Source organism: Chiloscyllium punctatum, chromosome 36, assembly GCF_047496795.1.
Source record: "Chiloscyllium punctatum isolate Juve2018m chromosome 36, sChiPun1.3, whole genome shotgun sequence".
Classification (NCBI taxonomy): domain Eukaryota; kingdom Metazoa; phylum Chordata; class Chondrichthyes; order Orectolobiformes; family Hemiscylliidae; genus Chiloscyllium; species Chiloscyllium punctatum.
Window position 1 is genome coordinate 29,047,524 of NC_092774.1, and position 6,303 is coordinate 29,053,826.

At 47.2% G+C, this 6,303-nt stretch overlaps 1 non-coding gene across 1 annotated transcript; it reads right to left on the reverse strand.

Annotated features, from left to right (window-relative positions):
• Positions 1-1,789: 1,789 nt before the first annotated feature.
• trnae-uuc (transfer RNA glutamic acid (anticodon UUC)) lies at positions 1,790-1,861 on the reverse strand. Its single transcript has one exon. It is a non-coding gene; the product is annotated as a tRNA-Glu (tRNA).
• Positions 1,862-6,303: the final 4,442 nt, after the last annotated feature.

The following is a 6,303-nucleotide window of genomic DNA, read 5'->3' on the forward strand; positions in this document are numbered from 1 at the left end:
CACCATCCCCCCATGTGGACCAGCTGGTGCTTCAGCAGTGTGGACGAGCGGGTAAAGCCCTTCCCACACTCGGGCAAGAGAACGGTTTCTCCCCGGTGTGGACTGACTGGTGAGTCAGCAGGGCTGAGAAATTGATGAAGGCCTTCCTGCACTTAGTACAACTGAATGACCTTTCCCCCATGTGGACCCACCAATGGGCCAGCAGGTCGGAAGAAAGAGCAAAGCCCTTCCTGCACTCGGGGCAGAAGAACGGCTTCTCCTCAGTGTTGACCCACTGGTGTCTCAGCAGGTGGGAAGAACTGCTGATGGCCATCTCCCACTTGGGGCCAGAGAACAGACTTCCCTGGTGTGGACCAACTGGTGCGTCAGCAGGGCAGGGCAATCACTGAAGGCCTTCCCACACTCAGGGGAACAGAAGGGCCTCTTCCTCTCTGCGGACCCATTGGTGCTTCAGAACCCTTTCAAATTTCATAATATGCTTCTGATAGGAGGGAGGCCAGAATTTCACACAATATTCCAAAAGTGGTCTAACCAATGTCCTGTACAACCACAGCAAAACCTCCCAACTCCAATACTCAGTCAAACCCACAAAAAACAAACAGGAAAGAATGGAGGGACAAACCGACTTTTTGAGAGTCAGCTTGGAAGCATCAATGAGAAATCGGTGGACTGGGTTTATTCGGTACCCGTTCTCCTTTAATACACTATATATGTATTTCTCTTGTGCTCTTCGCAGTTTCTCTGTGCTGCAGTGTGTAGTGGCTCGTTGAAATAATGTCCTGATGCAGCTTCATTTGTGGATGTTGGGATGATTGCTTCTGTGGTTAAGTACTTGGTTTGGGTGTGTTGGTTTTTCCGTAGATGCTAGTTTGAAGTTCCCCATTGACTGTTCGCTCTACTGTGACATCCAGGAATGGCACTTTGTTGTTGTTCTCCTCCCCTTCAAACCAGGAGCCCCCCTTAGGCCATAGTTTCACTACTTGGAACACCAATATACAGACTCGTCAAAGGCCTCCACTGAAGAGTAAAACACCAAGTCGAAGATTCATGCTACTCCATTTACTCCATCCAAACATTCCTGAACACCAAAGACACTAAGATAGAATAGGATGGAATAATGATGTCCTTTGATATAACAGCCCTGTTCACATCCATTAACATCAACGTGGCCAAAGAAAACTGAAGACACTACGCGAACAACCAAAGACACAAATACAGCCTCAAATTCATCAGCAACGACAACGCTGCCAACCTCATGGAACTGTGCCTTACTACCCACTTCATATTCAGTAACAAGCCCTACAAACAAATCAACGAAATACCCATGAAATCACCAGCATCAGGATTCCTAGCAGAAGCAATAATGCAGAGAGTCGAACAAACAGCTCTTCCAATGATCCAACCCAAAGTTTGAGTCCGCTACAACGATGACACTTTTGTCATCAAAAAATGAAACAAATTAGAGGAAACCTACAACACCATCAACATTATCCTTACTGGCATAAAATTCACAAAAGAGGAGATCAACAGCAAAGTGCCATTTCGTGATGTCACAGTAGAGCGAACAGTCAATGGTAAATTCAAAACAGCGTCTACAGGAAAACAACGCACGCGAACCAAGAACTTAACTACAGAAGCAATCATCCCTACACATACATGCAAATCTGAATCAGGACACTATTTCAACGAGCCACTACACACTGCAGCACCCAGGAACTCCGAAGATCAATAATTAACTGTACAGCGCATTTGAGAAGAGCGTGTATCCGATAAACCCCAAGAAAACTGCTTCCCTGACCGGGAATCGAACCCGGGGCGCGGGGGTGAAAGCGCCGAATCCTAACCACTAGACCACCAGGGAGATGCAGATATGCTCTGATGGCTCTACTGAAATTTTCTTTCCTGCTCGGAAATCGAATCCAGGCCACAGCAGTTGGAAAGCTTTCACCTGTGCATCCAACAATATCATTTCTTGTATCCATTGCTCCCGATGGGGTCTCCTCTACATTGGGGAGACTGGAGACTCCTCGCAGAGTCTAGTCACAGCACTTGAGGGAACATCTCCAGGACACCCGCACCAATCAACCCCATCGCCCTATGGTCCAACATTTCAACACCCCCTCCCACACTGTCGAGGACATGCAGGTCCTGGGCCTCTTCCATCGCGGCTCCCTCCCCACCCGATGCCTGGAGGATGGACGCCTCATCTTCCGCTTCGGGTAAATTCAACCGCAGGCCATCAATTTGGACTTCAGCAGTTTCCTCATTTCCCCTCCACCCACCTAACTTCAGTTCCAACCTTCCAGCTCAGCGCTGTCGTCAAGACTTGTCTCACCTGCCAATCTCCCTTCCCACCTATCCGCTCCACCCTCCTCTCTGACCTGTCACCTCATCCCCACCCCCTGTTGCACTCTTTGCTACCTTCGGCCCAGCACCCCCCAATTTATCTCTCCACCCTGGAGGGGTCCTGCCTCTATTCCTGATGAAGGGCTTTTGCCCGAAACGTCGATTTTCCTGATCCTCGCGGAAGCTATCTGACCTGCTGTGCTTTTCTAGAACCACTCTGATCTAAACTCTGGTTTCCAGCCTCTGCAGTCCTCACTTTTGCCTACCCAATAAAACCAGTGTGCCGATTTCACATCAACAAACTGACACAAGCAGACACAACGTCTGCAGAAACCCTAGCCACATTACTTTACAATAAAGACATCTGGGAAATGATGTCCGGACAACTCAACCCTCTCAGCATCATGGTCGCCCACAAATTTACCAACACACTTAAACAGCGGCTAATGAACCTGAAATACCCGATACAAACAACCAGCAAACGAATGTTATTTACAAAATACTATACAAGGAAATATATACATGAACTCTGCCACACAGGTCTCTGTGGCAAGAAATGCTGGGATGAGATAAGGAAGATTTTTTTTCAGCCAAAACGAATCGGCACTGACTGGACAGCCATTTAAAATCAAGGCTGTCAGCCCAGGGTGGAAGATCCGAAGGGATGAACAGTTTTCTTATTTCCTGAAGACTCACAAAGCTGAGACTGGGTTTTGGTGTTTGTTCCCTTTCCACTCCCAAGAGCCGCAGTGGTTGGGGCGGTGTGTTGGGGAAAGTGAAATGTGCCCGTGACCAGTGTGTGGGGTCTTTCAGCTTCCCCTCCTCTGACGGCGCTGTGACTTGACTCTGATGTTCTCAGGGACATTTACTGACACGAGACAGTGAAAAGATTCTCATTCCTGCAGATTAGGAATTGTACCCATATGCCGGTTTCAGGACAATGAGAAAGATTAATTGGGGTGTGTGAAGAAGCTGTGAGCTGCATTTCAAACAGGTAGGTGGAGTCAGATACGTCATCCATTGCGCCCATGGTCCTGAGAGTAGCTTACACCACCATGTTCAGAGCTCTGACGTTAACACGGACATGAGCAGCAATGGGAACATTCACAAGGTGAACAACCAAAGATAATCACCGTCACAGATTCCCTTCCACAGGCCCAACTTTGTGAAGCAGTATCTTTCACTGGCAAAGGAAACACCCTTGTCCTCAGGTGCCTGCTTCATTTCGATCAAAATTTCCGCTGATATCTGCTTGTTCCATCCTGACAGACAGTGGGTTGCAGATTCTCATCGTTACCAATGTGAGTGAAATATTTCCCAACTCCACTGATTTGAATCTTAAATAAGAAACCGGGGAACAGTCTCCCTTTGTTTTTGACGACATTTCTCAACTGCAGTCGGCAGGGTTCACACCTGCGTGGGGAAACCGCAATGGATCTCAAGTCCATCGCATTAACCACTCGGTCCACCAGTACAGAACCACACTGACAGCTTCATTTCCCAGGTCTCTCTGCTTGTGGAGCTTAGAAAGAGTATATCACTGCTGAGTTTTTTGAGTCCAAACACTTCACAGGTTTCGATACGGTTGAATATTTGCATTTGGCGTGTCTAGGTGTTTCATCCCGAAAGATGATATGGGCTTTCAGTTAAAACTAAAACTGAAATTGCTGGAGCAACTCAGCAGGTCAGGCAGCATCTGTGGAAAGAGAAGAAGAGACAAGATTTCATACCTTCTTCTGAACTTTGCCTTCTCCCACAGGCTGAGTTTCTTCAGCAGGTTCTCTTTCTGTCTCGGATTCTCAGTATCCGCACTCCTTGACGTTGGACATTGAATCAGTTCAGAAACCCCTTTGTGTTTCCTCAGTGGAGACAATTTCCGTTTGGGAAACATTTTCCTGACCAAATTAAATAGACGCTACTTTGCAGCTAAGAAAGCAGTAGGAGTGAAATCACCTTGGGTGGTTTCAAAACACCAACCTTGCACTTAATAGCCAAGCGCGCTGACAAAAAGCACCACAATGACAGGCATTTGGGTAGCGTCCACAATCTCTTCAAGGAAGCTAGTACTGAATTAATACGTAATTCAGTTTGCCTAGCCATCAGTTTTATTTTCCCATAATAAAGCCTGGGACATACATTGTGGAGACATAGGGACAGTCCGATCTCATCCTCTGCAGGCACATCCATGTCACTAGGAACTAGCTCTCCTACACTGGGGCCATCGCCTTCGAATCTTTCAGTGTTTTACCTGTTCCCGAGCTTTCGGATTGGCCCGGAGCCGAGAAGAGGTTTGAATGCCTGATGTGCAGGAACTGCAATTTCGCTGAAATTTGAAAACTTTCAACGTTCAAACTTTAACAACGTCCTCACTGAAATAATTTGCGAAAACCTGGAAGAAATTCTTCCAAACTTAGCTGGATCATTTCGGTTTGGAGGATCTTGATCTTAAATTAGAAAGAGGCTGTTGAATGTGGAGATGTGTTCCCCACGTTAACTGAAAGTGGTTGGCCAATGCTTCCCGATGCAGGGCTGCCTGACCCACCGGGCGGTCTCTTTCCTAAACTGTTCCCGGCGCTTCCGCCGCACCGTGAAGTCATAAGGCAAGCCCCCAGCGATGGCCTGCAGCTGTTGTGACTCAATAATGATGCTGGTCCGGGAAAATGATTATAAATCAGTTCATGGGTCACGTGGTACTGAATCATTCAACAGAACTTTCTTCAAACTTCAGGGATTTATATGTGGGAGGAGGTAAATGGGCAGGTGTTATACCTCAGTCCACTCTTTCTTCACTTTCATCATCTCCCATAGTCCCAATAGTCCCAAGGCATCCATCTCCCATTGTCCCAAGGCACTTTCCCCTGTAACCGCCAAATGTGTAACACTTGCCCATTTACCTGCTCCCTCTTGAATAACCAAGGACTCAAATATACCTGCCAGATGAAGCAGCACTTTACCAGTACTTTTGCCACAATCTAGTCTACTGCATTCACTGCTCGCACAGTGTCGTTTCTCCAATGTAGCATGAAGCATAAACTGGGTGACTCTTTGCAGAACATTTCGGCTCTGTCCGCAAAAAAGGCCCTGACCTTCCGGATGCCTGCCACTTTAACACATCACCCTGTTCCCTGACCAACATCTCTGTCTCAGGTTTGCAGCAGTGTTCCAGCTCCAGATGGAAGAGCAACACCTCATTTTCCACTTGGAGCCCCTACTGCCCTCCGGTCTTCAATATCGAGTTCCATAACTTTAGGGCCTGAACTCCCCCATGTCCTTGACTCCTACCACACACACACAAACACACGACTCCGCGTTATCTCATAGTCTGCTGTGACACACTACTTATTGTTAGCTACTAACAGTCTCCATTAACAATTGTTCACCCTCCCACACAGATCGTTATTCACTCCTATGTCCTTCCTATTGGTCTCTCTCTGAGCTGGCGGCAAACAGAGCAATGTACATTGGAGACTCTGAGGCAGCTGAAACTTTCTCAGAGTGAAATACATTCCAAATTGTTTCAAGAATTGCAAGCAGCAAAGAGTTTCCAGAACATTTGCTTGTCATTCTGTCTCCGGAGCACTGATGTTTGTCTCATCCACAGGAACTGGGCAATCTCCACTGGCGTATAATTAAACCATTTTGTTTCTACTTGCACGTTGTTGTGGAAGGAGGGCAGAGTCCATTCGCTCTTCTACTGTCTCTCTCTCTCTCTCGCTGAAAACCTTGGAATGAGAGATGTCAGTTACATTAATACGGGGATTATGAACAGCTTTGATTGTGAACTTGCTCCAAAGGTCTGTTTTCGGAAAGATAGAAAGATGCTGTGCTGGTGGGAGAGAATGGTTTCTCAGCTGGGTTATGGTCCCAACACGCACCCGTTGTGCCATTCTCCTGCATTGCACGTCAGCTTTTCCAGATAAGTCTTCAGCTTTTCATCTGGCGTGTGGCATGCACGTT